The 16,819-nt window shown below is 55.8% G+C and overlaps 1 protein-coding gene across 10 annotated transcripts in view; it reads right to left on the bottom strand.

Annotated features, from left to right (window-relative positions):
• Positions 1-16,819, bottom strand: part of Tenm2 (teneurin transmembrane protein 2) — an 856,557-nt gene that overhangs the window by 54,023 nt on the left and 785,715 nt on the right. The gene's annotated exons all lie outside the window — the stretch shown is intronic.

Genomic DNA, 16,819 nt, shown 5'->3' with positions numbered 1-16,819 from the left:
CCCTTCCTTCCTTCCTCCCTTGTGCCTTCTGCAGAAGAGAGAACATTCCCTACATACCCAGGGCAGGGGTATGTATACGATCCTCATGAGTTTCTCATCATGGCTAAGAGCTGGATGGCTCTTCTGGGACTATTTTCATATTTCTGTAGCTTTCAGGCTTAAGGGCACTTGTAAAAGTTGGCTGCATTCTCACTCACCCCAGCTGTGGCAGATTTAAGCCTTGTGCAGGATTTAGAGACTGAAATGGGCAGGTGCTCTATGATAGACGGGGCGGGGGGGGGGTAGGGTGGAGAAAGGGGGGAAAGACCATGTGTGGACGGGTAATTCTTATCTTGTGGTGTTCTTTTCTTTCATTCCGTCCCCTCCCTCCCCTTTAGTGTGTGTGAAATCTGCCGTCCCTACTTCCCTTGGCCCGAGCCTGGTCCTTCAGAGTCTGAGTGAGGAGAGAAGAGAGAGGGAGATGGAAGACATCCGGCTAGCTGGGTCTCTGTTGCCCTCTATGGGGTAGAGCGGGAAGGGTAGGACCGCGGAGACACAGGCACACTCGTAAAACACACTTGCTGGCATGAAGCACTCCTAGGGGCTTATCTATTTTTCTGTTCAGCTAGCAGCTTTACCGAGGTGAAAATCTACGTGCCAGAAAGTTCGCCTGTTTTACACGTACAAGGTAAGGATGTCTGGTAAACGAGGAGTCACATGACGTACGCCTTTCCTCCCCCTGCACTTAAGTACACTCCAGCGGCTAGGGCTTTACGGGTCCCGAGTGAGCAAGCAGCTACCTCGACCAGCCTCTGATCCCGACTCTCCCTCTGCCACCAGCTCCGAGTCTAGAGCTGTCTAAAACCACCCACGGGCAGGGCGGTGGCAGCGGGGGGTGGGGGGTGCCATGACCCCTGACCCCGGGCAACTGTTACGGATCTTCCACGAATCTAGAACCCCGCAGCTCTCCGAGCCTCTCCCTGGCAGGCAGAGGCCTTCACCAAGAGCGGCCTCCGTCCATCTTCCCTCCACCGAGCTCATCTGGGACCGCGGGGGGAGGAGCTGCGGGGCTCCTCAGGAGGGGGAGGGCCTGAGGGCCTGGAGCTGACATTTACTCCTTGAAGACTTGTGTTTGGATTTTGTTGTACGAGGATGCATGTGTGTGTGTACACATGCGTGTGTGTGTAAGACCCTGAGATGTTTAGAGGGGAAACTGAGGCACTGATAGTGGGAACCTGTTTTCTTTTGTGGCCCAGACCTGCATTCTGTCCAGCACAAAGCTCTTGCGCGCGCGCACACACACACACATTGGCCCCCACAGCCCACCCAGATCCCCCTGTCCAGACTCTTCCTCTGGGAGGAGATGGGGGCCCTGCCTGGACAGACCAGTGTCTTTCAAGATGGCTCTTGGGAAAAGGTCCCCCCCCTACCCCCCTACTTCAGAGACAGGCCACGGACATTTCCACAAGGAGAACATGGCTGGAAAAGCCCAAGGAACGTCGGACGTGGTCTCAAGAGATAGGAGACGGCTCCGGCGACCCTGCTTCACCATTTCCACCAGTGGAATTTGTGGGACAGGACGGCAGTGGGTAGGGACAGGGCCACCACCGTGGTCTCTGCTCTGGTGCCTTGCTAGTTAGTGCCTTTCAGATCCCAGGTCTGGCTAAAATCACGTCTCTCCAGATTCTTCACTGTGTAGAGACCCACATCCACCGCAGCAAATTCAAATCTGCATGTCAGCCCGAGATACACACCTGAATACGAGATGCACGTTCCTAGACTCAAGGAGGCCTTCCTCCCCTCCTTCCTTTCTCCTTTCTCCCTCTCCCCCTCCCCTTTTCCTCCAGCCAACGGAAGGGAGATAAACAGACCGCCGGGGCGAGTCTCCTTCACATCACACGAGGACGAAAACAGAACAGTGGGAAGCTAGCCGATCTCAGAGAAGTTTCGGGGCAGCTGGGAATTAATGGACAGGACTTTGCTTTCAGCTTGAAGAGGAAGAAAGCATCACCGGTGGGCGCGTGGCGTTGCTAGGCAACCCTACCCTAGCACCCCCCCCCCAAGTTCATTTCTGCTGGCGGCCTTCAGAGAAGGTGATTCTTTGTGTTTGTAAAGTGCAAAGCCAGCGTCTGCTTCAGGAAAAACAAAACGTGGGAAGTAATTAGTCTGGAGGGCAAATGAGTATCAGGTGGCGGCTTTCCTCCAGAGGGGATACTGAAACCCCGGGCGGGGTGGGGCGCTTTGGCGCTCCCCGAGTCAGACAGCCAGGAGACCCGCTGCATGGAGTTTTCCGAATTTCAGGCTGCCTCTCCGGGTTGTGACAATGTATGGAAGGCCCAGCCCTGTGGTTCCTTGTGTGGGCCTCTGGAAAGAGCTGGCTACTGGGGAACACTTTGGATTTTATGACTTCCCTGGCTGGTCTTGGGCACGCACAGAGGTGTCTGGCTGAATGGAAAACACACAGTAAGGCTCTCTGTGGTCCGGGCGGAGTCTTAACATCATTCTTCCCACCATCACCCCACTTGATCTCACCAATCGAGTCCAGCGGCGCCGGCGGTACGTCGGCCTGGCTTTGTCATCTTGCCACACACACCCAGCCGATGCCGAACTACGCCCCCAAGCCCCGCCCAGGCGAACACCCCCTCCTCCCGCAGGCTGTGATTTCTTATCAGACCCACTGCCCCAGACGGAAGCCTTCCATGAAGCCTCCCTCCCCCCCCAGCCCCTCTCAGCTCGGCTATCTCTTCCTGAGGGGTCTGCTGCAGCGGGGGTACGGCTTGGGTGCACCCACAGGTTCACTGTTGGGAGCTGAGGCCTCAGGTCGGGCTGGGAGATAGAGCTGTGGCACTCCAGTCTCTCGATGGGAGAGGCCACTGGGAAACGCTGGTGGAAAGAAAGGCTGGTGGAAAGCTCCCCCTGGAACCTCCAGCCCCAAGCAGGGTGAAAGCAGCCCATCTTGGAGGCAGAGCGTTCTGGGCTGGGGACCTCTCGCGTGGCTGTGTGGGTCTGGGCTGGCCCATTTACCTCTCTGAGTCTGTCTGTTCGCCGCCCCCTGTGCAGTTTACCAATGACTCTCAGGAGCCATCTCTGCCAATGGGACTCCCACCTCAAGGCAGGTCAAGATTTTTGTCCCTTTGGCTCATTAAGATATTCTCAAGGTCAAGGTCGGCAGAGACGGCGGGCACACCACACACACCCAGTCAACAGAGCGCAGCAGCGCATGGCCGCCGCTCAGCGGAGAGGGCGATGCTGGTGCTGATGGTGCTGGTGGAAGTTGACCAGTTATCATTAATGAGCAGCTCTCTCTCTGTCTCTCTCTGGGACGTGGCCCAAAAGGACAAGACAATTCTCTTCTCTTCACTCCCGGACCGGGAAGACGACCATACTTAAAAAGGTGGGAGTTTCGGAGCATGTTTTCTCTCCTAGGCAGAAGCTGGAGCTAAACTACACCAGGACAGGATCAGTGAGTGACACAGGACTCCAGGCTTGCACACAGAGACCCCGGAGGCTCCTCCTGGGGGAGGAACACAAGGGCACGGAAACGAGTATTTTTCCCCCCTTTGTTGTTGTTTTTGATTTTTGTCTCGTAAATCCATTTATCTGTCTTAGGGGGAGGTTGGGGGGGCACAGAAATGGAGGGGCAGGAGGTGAACCGATGGAGCAGGGGTACTCACTGCACACTATGTGGAAAATGAGCTCTACAACTTGTGGGCGGGGGAGGGAGGGGGGAACTGGGAGGAGAGGGGGGGGAGGGGGAGGGGAGGGGAGGGGGACGGCATTGTCCAAAACGAAAGGTACTCTTTACCTGACTTAGGTAACCGTAACCCCTCTGTACATCATCTTTCTAATAACGATAAAAAATAATTTTAAAAAGCGGTTATTGTTTCACAGGTGCTACTTGGTTACATTTTAGCCCCCCCCTCCCCATTCCCCCGAGAGCTGCCAGGTGAAAACAACAATAACAACAACAACATCATCATCATCGGGCCACGCCACGGGTTTGGCTGGGTGTGAAGGAGGCCCACAGAAACAACGGGGACCCCCGGGACGGGAGACGCGGAGACCGGTGGAGCCCCCTTCTGGGGGAGAGTCGCGCTCATCTGTGACGGTTTGCTTTTCCTGAGACAGAGCCACTGGAAGGCGCCTAAGCTGGCCTCTCACCCTGGATCTCTCTTCCTCAGCCTCCTAAGAGCTGGGATTAGAGATGCCAGGCTCCCTGGCTGTGGATTGGGGAGGGGGCGGGGGGGGCGGGGAACCCATCCCTTCCCCTCCCCCATGACGGCGGGCACGTGGCGGATCTGGGGGGGGCGGGCTGCGCGGCGCGGGACTTACAGGTAGGTGCACCGAGGGGAGGCTTAATAACGGTCCGCTCTCTAACGAAACAGCAGTGTGGATGTTTAGACGATTCATCGGATGCTTCCAGACTCTCTGGGGGGAGGGAGGGGGAGGAAACCTGTCACTAAATCGACCAGGCTGGCAGTCCAGGAAGCCACTGGCCCCGGCAGAGCAACCGGACTGTCACCCTGGCTTGAAAGGAAAACGCCACGTCTAGGCACGCGTCCGCAAGGACACACTGCCGGGACCGGGGCTCCCACAGCTGCACTTGCTTGGCCCGGGGAGGCACAAGGAAGTCTCTTTGGTGTCCACAGCACCTGTGGGAAGGAGGCCCAGGAGGTCCAAGGACACCGGGATGGGGGTGGGGAGGAGGGCGCAGGGGGTGGGGCCCCGCCGCCCGCCCCTCCCCAGCAGAGCCTCCGCCAGGCGAGACGAATTCAGGCCCAGCTGTGGGCGGCACGCATGCACATCTGGATTCTGCGAGATCGTCTCCGTCTGCCGCAGGCTCAGCAGGAGAAGATGCACGGACTTCTAAAGAAGTATTTCAGGCTCTTATTTTCTCAAACCGGAGGCGGGAAGTTCCACGCAGGAACGGGGAGGGAAAGACCTCGCGTCCCTGCCTCGGTGAATTCAAAGCCGGCATGTGGCTGCCCCTCCGGGCGCCGCCGTGGCTTCTCTTCCTGGAACACCAGCCATCTGCTCCACTTCCCCCATCAAAGGCGCACCCCGGGGGGGCTACTCGTGGAGGCCGGACTCAGGGCCACCGTGCTGGAAGAGCAATGCCCACCTGTGTGTAGGCCCTGCAGACGGGTCTCTTGGATTTTCCCCCTTGAGATTTTTGTCTGCAGCACCTGCAGGGTCCTGGAGCCTGTGAGAAATGCAGGGTCCCGGGCTGCGTCCCCACACCCACGGGTCCGCACCTCTCATCCCGCAAGGTCTGTGAGGACCCGTGTCCCCCAGGGGGTCGCCGAGTCCCCAAGTTCTATCCAGTCCTGTTCAGCTCTCTCTCTCCTGACATTTCTGTTCCCTGACCTTGCCACACCAGCCTGCTACGCTTTGGGCTCTCTGTTAATCTCTCTCTCTCTCTCAGCAATGCCCAGGAACCCATAAGGGATATCTTTCCTGACTCCCAGCTCAGGAAGACCCCAACTTCACAGCACCACCTCCTCCATGAGGTACCTACATTGATTCCAACTCATCCGTGGTTTAAAAGCGATGCTTCCCAAGCCAGGCTGCACATACTTGGGGGCATGCCTCCCTCAGGAAACCTTTCCCTCACAAGGCTGCATCTCAACACCTGGAACCTGCATCTTTCTTCTTCTCTTTCTCCCCCAGCCTCTGCCTCTCCCCCCCTCCCCTTTGGGGCATCAACCCAGCCAGAGCTTCGATCGTGCTGAGTGTATTCTCCAGCATGGAGTGAGACTCCCCCCGGCTTCTTTTTCCTTGGGGGCGTCCTACACACAGCTGGGGTGCAGGGCGAGGCCCTTTGTCTTGGGGTGCTCTGAGCCCCGAGTCTCAGCCTGGTTGTAGTCCCTACGTTCACCCAAGGACTTTGTTGGATGATTCTATGAACACCCTCAGCAGAGATTCTCAGCAGCTCTACTCTGACCTTGATGGAGCAGCGGGGAGAAGGGAACGCATCCTGCGGGTCCCCCCTGCCTGCAGCCCGGAAAGCTCGAGAATGTCCCCAGCAGGAAAAGCAGCTGCCCACAGGCAGGCAGCATGGGGGGCGGCAAGCGGACGGGTGGAAGGGGGGCTGGATCTTCCTGGCGGGTAAGAAGCAGACCGCAGCGCCCACCGGAAAGTCGTCGCCCCACGCCCCCGGGCAGAGGAGAAGACGGGACGCAAGCATCAGAGCGTGACAAGAGGCAGGAGGAGCCTGGGGTGGCAGCCCCCAGAAGCCCCGTGGCTTTGTCTGGGTCTGGGCGGATCATCGAGTCCATGCCCTCAGCCGTCTGCCTTCCTGTGGCTGTGCAGTGAATTACGAATGTGGTACGGAGGGAGACAGAGGTGGGTCGTGAGGTTGAGTTCTTATTTGTTATTTTTTTAACTATCTAATTTCTACACACACAGACACATGCTCGAACACACACACACACACACACACACACACACACACACACACACACACACACACACACACTCCCAAATTGTAGCACAGCCGTGCCCAGGAGGCACAAAGCGTGACTGATTTTTTTTTTCCAATAAGGACCAATACCCCTTGTCCACGAGCGCTCCGCATCTCTAACCACGCCCCAGCGTCCACCTCGCTCCGCGCTTCCTTGCACCCAGCCCTCTGCCTTTGCCTTGGTGCCCGTCCTGCTTTCTGTCACCACCAGGCCTGGCAGCCCACATCCTCTTCCAGTTCTGCCCAACCTCCCGGTTAGAAAGGCCCTGCAATCCGTCTTGATTTAAAGACGCCGGGGTTTTATGTGGCGCTGGGAAGTGTGTCTTAGCTCTTTCCGGAGCTCCAGTAAGAGTGGTGATGTATGGCCGTGCGTGTCTGCGTGATGGATGGTGCGCACGAGGGCTCGGAGCTCGTAGAGGTCACCCCGGGTGTCCTGAATAAAATGGCTCAGATCCAAAAATACCTTGCACGAGGACTCTGACTGCTCACGAAGGCAGTGACATTGCTCGCTGCCGGCGACATTGAGGGGCTTTCCGTACAAAGCCACCTCCCCCCCAAAAAAGAGGCAATTCCAAGACGAGATGGGGGTTGTTTCGGCTTCTTGGCCGTCCCTCTGTGTTGCAGGAACGGGCTAAGTAAGGGGTGAGGCCGGACGGTCGCGATGCTAGTTTCTGAAAGGATTTCAAAGTTCAGGGAAGCAGGCCCTAGTGTGGAGCAAATGACACGTCCGTGCAAAAATATGCTACGGTGTGCAATGCCGTGGTGGAGAATTTAAATGCACCAAAGTCAAGAGACTCCAAGTGATGGCTCCCACAGCCACTATAACTCAGCTCTCTGGTGAATATAAAATTAACTTTATTGCAAAACATGCTGTTCAATTTACGCCTTAATCTAGTCATGGCAGAGTTACAGTTGCTGTGAGAACGCTCACTCTGAATTGTTTTGAATAATTAATTTAATGAAAAGTTGGTGGAAATGTGAACTCCGAGAGAAAGTCAATGGAGATGCAGGCGGGCGGGCCGGGAGTCGGCCCAGAGAGCGGGATGACCTGGTGGGGACTGCGGCCCGGGAGGCGTGCTTTAGCGATGGGGTGGGGGTGAGAAATCTCCACCACGCAAGCCGCACTCTGGCAGGCGATGGTGACTTTCCCAACAGGAGAGGGTAGCTTCCCGGGGTCCGGCTGTCTGATTTCATGGCTGGCCTCAGGAGAGGGACAGAGCGGGCACTGGCAACAGTGCCAGGGTCCCCGGGGCTCTGCTCGGTCTGCCCAAACTTGTGGCCCACCCTCCGCCTTGCGGGTCTGAAGCCATCCACTCTCTCCCGGCCAGCTTCCTCTCGGTGGGGACCACTCACTGCTGCGGGTGTGGCTCGGGGAGCGGCGCCAGGCTTGCTAAGGGTCTGGGGAGGAACTCAGGAACAGGGAAGAAGACTGAGGGCCAAGTCCAGGCCCCCTGTCCTGCCTGTCTGGTTCTTTCGGCCCAAACGGATCAGGTGTACAGCCAGGCAGTGAGCGGAGTGGGGACAGAGACAGAGGGCTGGCCCAGTGTGTCATCTCTGATGAGGCTGGGACGCTTGGTCTTCTACAAGTCAGCAGGTCTAGCATCTCTCCAGTAGCTTAGTGCCACTCCACATTTTTTTATTCTCTCTCCCAGGATTGTTTTTGTTTCCCTTAGAACCTTCCTCCCCATTGTGAAATGTTCAAACCCACTGGTAGGTTGACTGTATCGTACCTATGTGCATAGCCGTGTACGCGTTACATGGATGTGTCTTATGTGTTTTGCACCTCTTCTAGGACCATTGTCCTGGGGTGATACTGCCCCTTCCCCACGCCCTGTCATGCATGACTAGGCCTCCCGTCTGAACGTCCCCCAACTCAAAAGGACACTCTCGGCTGGTCCAGCCAGTCATCTTTCTAGGCTTGCTCAGAACCCAGAACTGTATTTTACAACCAAGAAAGGGACGCTAAGAATTAGCCTGGTATTTATGAAGATGTCTGTCTCATCTGTCTGTCTGTCCATCCACCTGCTTGCCTGGCCCGGCGTGGTTCTGCAGGTGGGTGGAGAGGAGAGAGCAGTCAGCCCAGGGATCAATGGACACTTGCTGCATCCTGAGTTCTTTGGCAGGAGAGTGTGTATGTGTGTGTGTGTGTGTGGTTAATTGGTGATAAGAGTCTTACAGATTTTCCTGCCCTGGGGCTGGCTTTGAACCCCAATCCTTAGATCACAGCCTTAACTGTTCTTGGGGGGCTCTATTTCCTTCCTTCCTTCTGCTCAGTCTTGCTGTGATGCGGTGTGCCTTGCTCACCAGGTCCAGTAATATTTTTAACGTGTCCTAAAAGACATGATTTTTATAACACTGCAATTGCTTGCTTTACTGCTTGGGAAATACGTTCAAGTTGTGTCACTTTGCATAACTTCGTTGGTGATAGGAGAGAGACTGGAATGTGAAGAGCCATTCTGGGAGCGTGGAGGTCAGCGGGACACTGCGGGAAGGGACCGGATGGCCCGGCTAGGTACATGGCTGGTCTGGAGTTTCAGCTCTGCGTCTCCTGAGACCCGAGGGGGTGCACCATGGGAACGTGGGGTTCCCGAAGGGCCAGCACTGGCTGAGGGCTCTGGCTGCCCCCGACGGCAGGCAGAGTCCGGCAGACTTCCACGGGGAGTTCCCGCTCCAGCTGTCTGCAAACCGTGCAACCGGGGTCTAACCTGACAAGATAGGGTGCGGATGCCCCGTCTGTGCGGCTTTTCTCCCCCCGTTCTACGGGCAACACACAGCAGGTGCTTGCTGCACACAGGCTTCTGTTCATCTCCAGACTTTTAAAACATTCACCGTGGAGTTTGATCTACGCGGGAAGAGCTAAATGCCTGGTGCCGGGGTTTGGGAAGCTCAGTCCGGTCCCAGTCCCAGCTAGCTGGGTGAGGACTTTCCCATCATCCTCTGCGGGACCGTTAGAATTTGCATCCTTAGGGGAAAGACGGTTGCCCCTTGCCCAGGAGCCGGGCGTCCCGGATGGCGGGATCAGATGGAGGCTGGTGGCTGTGTGTCCACCGCCTCGTGGCTCCTTCAGCCTAGTCACCTCCCGACCCGTGCGTTCGGAACAGCCAGACGACTCCCGAACCCGTGCCTGGCCTCCCCGGGAAGGGTGCGCTCACATGCCTGCATGCAGAGGCCGAGATGACCGCGGGCCCGGCCCATGCTGGGAACGCTTCCCAGGACCCAGCAGCCTGATCGGAGACCGTGGAGGAGGAAGAGCAAAGCAAGCTAGGAGGTGGGGGTGGGGGGTGGGGGCCGGGGCTGGGACTGGGGCTGGGAGTGGCAGGGGGATACTTGTGCTGTGCTGTCCTGGGAAAATGTCAACACGTTTACACTGCTGAACTCGAGTCTTCTCTCGGGGTCACGCCTGCAAAGCCCAAGGAGTCCCCTTGAGTAGAGAGGGACAGACAGAGAGTGTGTCGCCCCTCTCCAACCCCCCCCTCAAAGCAGGAGGATGGGCATGCTGGGCAGCCAAACCCCTACCCTAGTCACGGCAGGGAGAGGAGGGCTGCCCAACGGATGCACTAGCCACGGCAACTCGAGAAGATTCGTGTCCGGGTCCTTCTGGGCCCGTGGGATCTTAGCCCCATTTTTCCCTCCGGAGCTGTAGAGAGCATGCGTGGCACCTCTGTAAGACAGAGAATTCTACAGCTGTAATCCAGTCCCAGGGAGAGAAAGGGACAATGGTGCGCACCCCTCCCCTCACTCCCCCAGGGGCAGCAAGAACTCATAGGGCACCGTGGGCAAGACCGCAGGTATCCCGAATCCCGCACGCAGCTACCCAACTGGAAGTCCGGGGACTTGCACATGGAGTAAGACGAGCCTATTCGGAGGATGGCATTCGACCCGTGACCAACGCAGGGACTGGTGTGGTGAAGGGCATAGCGTGCCATGCAGGGCCTATCCAGAGGTCAGGTGGGCGCGCACACACGCACACACACACACACATACACACAGACGTGTACACACTCACACACAGAACAGGGAGCAGTCGCCGGCTCGGTTTGTTTGTGGCGACGCAGGGCTTGCCTGTCCGTCGGCTAGGCGGGGAAGGGGCCACATTCATTGCCAGTTGTGTCGCTGTGCGTTTGGACCCGGGGATCACCCTCGCTGGCCACTGCTCAAGGTGACTGAGACAACACAAAGGCTGTTGAGCTCCTCGGAGAAAATCCACCATGTAAGCGCAAATATCCCCCCACTGGACCGCGGCGCCGGGCTTTCCCTCCGCCTAAGCCGGTCATTAAGGAGAGTCAGGGCATCTTACACGGGTCAATGTGTTCTGGTCTCCACCCAGGCAGAGATGCCTGCTAGTTCCACACGGGGCCCCGGCCTGCAGGCAGATGCTGGTGGACACGCTGCGGGGAGGGGGGGGTCCCCTGGACTTCATTGTTTGAATGGTCAGGATGGCATTTGCATGCAAGCTTTCATACTGGCCAGTATTTGACCATTGGGAGCGTAAAGCTTACTTCACAAGAGTCCCAATTTCTGGCCTCCATAGGAAAAAAAACAGGCATGCTTTTTGGAAGTCCTAGCCTTGTAACTCTCCACGGCCGCGCTCAGCGGCGGCTGGGTCACATCTGTCCTCCATGGATGGCCGCTCACGGCCCGACCATGCCCACTCCCGCCTCTCCCACACTCCAGTCTAACAGACACTCACGTGCCCTGCCGAGGCCTGGCTCTTCACAGGGCTGTTTGAGTTCAAACCTCGTTCCCCAGGCTCTGCCCACCTCCTTTTCGCCCCCAAGTCAACAGAGATCTTGAATTGAGCATGTCCCCCTTCACCAACTCTGGCCAATTCCCTTCCAGAAGAACAGGCCCAACCACCACCTGACTGCCAGAGGGAAAGAGGGAAGAGGGTTTAGCTCCTGTCCTTCCCTCCCTGTCCCGTGTCGCTCGTTCACCTCAAACTCGCAGTGTCTCCGCTTGAAGATGTCGGAGCAATAACACAACGAAATTAGAGGGCGAGCACACGGAGATTTGCATCATAAACATGCAGGCGGAGCTAAGAGGAGATGAGATTTAATTAACGAGTGTTATTTAACGGAGGATTAAAAGAGAGAAAGAGAGGCAGGAGCTGCCATTTTTACTGGATTTAACCGCCATTTCCTCCATTGCCGGAAATATGAACACTTACAAGTAACACCTGCACAGTTTGATACCCGGCTCCCTGAATTGTGTGCAGTGACGCCGTATCACAGGTGAATGCCCAGACATCTGCTGGAAATCCAAGGCTGCCCCCTCTCATTGGGAAGTTATGACCTTGGGCCAAGGTTGAAGGACAAGGCCAATGGGATTCCCAGAACCACAGGTGTGATACCAAGGGTGTGTCTGGTGCAGAATATAACCGAGACTGGCCCAGGGGAGAAAGACAGACAGGATGCAAAGATACCACACACTGCCATCCACCTGGCAGTGAACCTTCCCTTCCTTTGCCCTGCTACCCCAGAGATACCCACACCTGGTGTGGCACCAGCACACAGTAGGCACTCAATAAGTGCTCTGTGAGTAGGGGCTGTGTCACTGCAGAGAGGGAATGTGCACGGGAGGTGTAGACCGCAGCTATCACGTGGATGGTGTGTAGATGGTTCTTATCCATAAGGAGCTTACGGCTCTCAGGTTCTTAATGCTGATGATGAGGGGTGAGCCAGCTGCTTGCTATCTAGCCCTTCTTTTACTTCCCTTCCTGCGCTACCCCTTCTTAGATGACTGGAAGTCAGGTTGTCCATCCCAATGGAGCAACTTCTGGATACCGGAACAGGTGGAGGGTAAGCCCAGGAGGGATAGCTCTGCAGGCTTTTTCTAGAACATCAGGCCCTGATCTGTGCATGTTTCTGTCCTTCCTTCTGCCCTCTCTTCCTCCCTCCCTCCTTCCTTTTCTTCCTCCCATTTTCTTTTTACCTACTGGGTTCTTTTTTTAAAAGCTTTTTTGGTTGGTCGTGGGGCCTGAACTCTGGGCCTGGGCGCTGTCCCTCAGCTCTTCAGCTCAAGGCTAGCGCTCTACCACTTGAGCCACAGCGCCACTTCCAGCTTTTTCTGCTTATGTGGTACTAAGGAATCAAACCCAGGGCCTCCTACGTGCAAGGCAAGCGCTCTACCACTGAACCACCTTCCCAACCCCACCTACTGGATTCTGAACTGTTCCTTCCACGAAGGCACCCGGGGAACTGCAGCAAAGGTGTGAAGCCAGATGCTAACGAATGATTAGTAAGGTGACATTCATCCTAGAGTATCAAGCGCCGCCTTCAGCGTCTCACACCGAAGGAGGGCTTTTACAACCGTACGACGTGGAGACGGCAGACCCAGAAGCTTCTCCATCAGACTGACACACTTATCACCGGCCACCCCGAGGTGCAAAAGCGATGGGGGCTGGATCCGCAGGCCGACCTGCCCGACTGCAGACGCTCATGCACGGAACATTCTCGCTCCACATTTCCTCACACATCTCCCCCCATCCCCCCCACCACCTCTGAACACACCAAGAATGGCGATGATAAGGTACCAATAAAGAGGGTCCGTAGCCAGCCACGGGGAAGAGGTTGCATCCTCTGGGCTGAGCACCAGGGCCGGTGGCTGGGGAAGTGACGGCATGTGGCCAGCGGGTCTTCATGTACGTTGTGCATTTCAAGCTGCCATTCTTTTACCTCTGTCTGAGATGGTAACATCATCTCCTTTGCCACACCCCAGTTCGCAGTCACAGTTCAGTGCAGAGCGGGTTGGGAACTTGCCTGGACCCCGTGGACTCACGGGGCGAGGGGGTTGGGGAGGGAAAGCTAGCTTCTCACCACAGCCACCTCCGATAGCTCTGATCTGGTGTTGCTCTCCAGGGCTGAACGCAGCCATCAGTGGTACCTGCGCTTTATAGACAAATGGTGTCCTTGCTTGCTGGTGACGCCCCCGTGCAAGGCTCCCGTCGCTGCCTGGAGTTCCTCGCCCTTGGAGAGAGCATCTGCTTAGCCTTTAGGAGCGTCCAACCATCGATCGCCCACTGACGTATTGGGATACAGTGAGGTGGAGACATGTCCTGCGTACCAGTGAGGTGGTTATTTTGTACTCTTACAAGGAGCTCTCCAACCCCTGGGACATTATTTCTGGACACACACACACACACATGCAGGGCCGCCTGGGGGTCCTTTTGGAAGTTAAAACGTTATTTGAGGAATACAGAGATGCAATGCACACTTCTCAGAGCACATCGCTTCCTGCGCAGCCCGAAAGGAGTAACCTTTCTGTGTCAACTTCCCTCGCCAAGTTCATTCATAATTTGACTATGGATTTGCTGCTGCTGCTGCTGCTGGCCCTGGAAAGCATGGTCCAGGAGCCTCTGAGTTCTTTAAATTCTCTCCTGTCCAACAATTCCATGGGGCTCTGTCTCTCAAATGGCACTTTAGCCCTTGCTTTCTCTGGGGCTTGAACTACTTGGTGCTGGGTGTCATGAATGGTTCGTGGGGGAGGAAGAGCCTCCAAGAGCCTTGGAATTTTCTAGAAATGCCTGAAGTGACAGTGTGTACGTGTGTGTGTGTGTGTGTGTGGGGTGGTGAGCACTGCTTTTGGGAAGAGCCAGGAATTAGGAGAGGTGACAGAAATGCTCCTTACCGCGACAGACGTGTAGGGTTGGGACTGTGTGTGTTCCGTTGGGGCCGGAAGGGCCCCCGGAGAAGCTAACGTGGGGCCGTGTGTGGCTTGAATTGTTCCTGCTACAAGATGGCCATAGCTCGCTGAGATCGGCCTATAAATCCCTGCCAGAGTGATGTCCTCTGAGGAAGAGAAACATATCCGCCGTCAGCCGTATCTGCAGTGTGCTGAGGCTCAACATGTATCACAGACCTCAGCGGAGGTGGGGGGTGCCCTGTGGCAGCAGCAGAGGGGGGCTGGGGGGTGACAGGGCTGGATGTCCGTCCTCCAGGACCTCCACCATCAGGGAGACACCGGCCCGGAGCCGTTCACTCCTCTGCCCATACTTCTCGGTATCACACAGGGGGCCCTCCGCCCTCCCCGCTCACGACGAAAATCCCCACTTTATTTAAAAACTAAGGATATAGTTTTAATTAGGAGAAAGATTAACGGAAGGCATCTTCCCTTGTAATTTAATCCGCTCTAATCATCTGGAGACTGTTTATGATGAAATACTTTTAAACAAAAGTTATCGTTGTTTCTTCTTCCTAAGCTGCTATTCGGTACGTTCCTCAACACACAAAATGGAACAGCTCCGGGGCGGACGCGGTTGCCCCCGCAGGCCTGGTTGGAATGACCCGTAGATGTGGTTTATTATTGAGGTGGAAACAGGCCTGTGTCTGGACCGCTCTCTGCTTCTTCCATGGCTGGTATGACAGCCAAGTGCCACTGTGCCCGGCTCTTGGTTGAGATGAAACTTTATCAACCTTTCCGGGTAAGGCGGCTTCCACGCTCAGTCTGACCTGTCTCGCACTCTGCCAGGTAGCTGGGATTACAGGCGGAAGTCACAGCTCCTGGCTGTACTTTACTTCCCAGAGGTAAGAGAGGCAAGGCTTTTAAGATCACAATGAGACCCATTATTATTATTTTTTCCCCCCCGGTGCTGAGATTTTTTTAAAATTTCTTTTTCTTTATTAGCATACATTAATAGGACAATGGGTTTCATTGTGATAATTCAATCGCTGTGTACGGGTACTCTGCACGGGTTCCTTTATCATATCCCCCTAGCCCCCTCTTCCTTACTTTATGAGATTAATATGCGCTCAAAAGGAGCGATCCTAAAAAAAGCTTGTAGGATAGATGAGGGTTGATGGCTGGCAGGCTGGGAGGGAGGGAGGGGGGAAGGAGGGAGGGCGGGCGGGCACTGTACAGCTGCTCCCCAGTCAGGCTGGGTCTGTGGAGCTACTCCGGGACATCCACAGCCAAGGCTCAGCAAAGCTCATAGCCCAGGGCGAGGAGGAGTGGGAGGACGCAACTCAGAGGGACCAGGACACGGCGCCCTCAGAAACGCTGGTTAGGGAGCAGTCTTTAAGACGCGATGGATTCTTTCTCCTTTTTCCTCCCTTCCATCTGTTCCCTCTTCCCTCCTATTCTTCTTTTCCTCTCCTCTGCCTTTTTCTTCCCTGTCCTCCCTTTTCTCCCTCCTCTCCTTTCTTTTGCTCTGCTTCCTTCCTTCCTCCTTTCCCTTCCCTTCCCTCCCATCCCAGTCTGTTCCCTTCCCTTTCTGCCCCTCTCCCCTTCTTTCTGCTGGGTGGGATGCTGGGCGGTGCGTGCGTAAGCCGGGGTGATTGCTCACCTCCAAGCCGCGCCCCCCGCGGCCCCCACACCTCCCCAGCGGGACGGGACAACCCTCCGTACTTCTCAAGAACATCTCTGGCCTCTCATTTGAAAAAAAAAACAAACAACAAAACAGTGGGAAAGAGCGGAAGCGCTCTTCTATCCAGCAACACCAGGATTTCCAGAGAACATGACAAAGAAGCTCTAGTGTTCCTCCCTTTTGAAAAATGCACGTATTATAAGAAATAAAAGACACATAATTTAACAGCGAATTCTCCTAGGCCTCTCAGTCCCCCAGAGCGTGTCTTAAGGGGCTGCGTGATTTCACAAGTAGGTCCCAGTCACGTCACTCTCCACGGTGACATAAGCAGACTCAGTCTCAGGGGAGGGCACCGAGTCTCTCTTTCTCTCCAGAGCACTGTGACAGCAGCACAGGTGCTGGAAATGGATGGTGGGTGATAGTGACCCGTGACATGCCTGAAACCTCTTGACACGTGGAAGGTGGGGAAATGCTTTAGATTTGGGGGTCCTCTCCTGCCCTTCTGCACAGGTACCAGATGAGGCAACCACGTGCTAGCTTCCTGCTTGGCACAGTACCAAGTATGTCACGACCCGGGTCACGCTTACACACGCACCTGCCCTGCAGAAGAGAGAAAGGCCCCGTCGCGTGGACGGCGCTCCGAGAGCCTCTCATCCGGGCGTCCTGCACGCAGCCACATAGTGCGTTTGTGATAGTTGCCGCATCGGCGCTGTTATTTACTTAATACCTTTCTTTAAATTTACTCAGGCCTAATAATGCTACCTACCTTCCCCCCTCCAAGCAAGAACACCTACGTAATTGTGAGTTTGACGGCCTAGTTACATTCCCCCCCCCAAAAAAAAAATATGTATTTTTAAGAGCTCTGCAAAACTATTCACTAAAGGATATTTGCATAGCAGGGAAAAATACGTCGTGCTGGCCTAGGGCACCCTAGACAGAGACTCTGGGGTCTGAGTTTTGGGGGGCTGGAGGCACACTTCAGCCCTGAACACAGACAACCTACTGCACCATCAAGCTATTGTTCAGGACACCACCTGGAGTCAGACACAGAGTGGTGGGACATCTTGAAAGCCTTT

This window comes from Dipodomys merriami, unplaced genomic scaffold (assembly GCF_024711535.1).
Source record: "Dipodomys merriami isolate MVZ:Mamm:240054 unplaced genomic scaffold, mDipMer1.0.p SCAF_44, whole genome shotgun sequence".
NCBI classification, from domain to species: Eukaryota; Metazoa; Chordata; class Mammalia; order Rodentia; family Heteromyidae; genus Dipodomys; species Dipodomys merriami.
The sequence above is the reverse complement of the archived record's forward strand: the minus strand, read 5'-3'. Positions and strand labels throughout refer to the sequence as shown.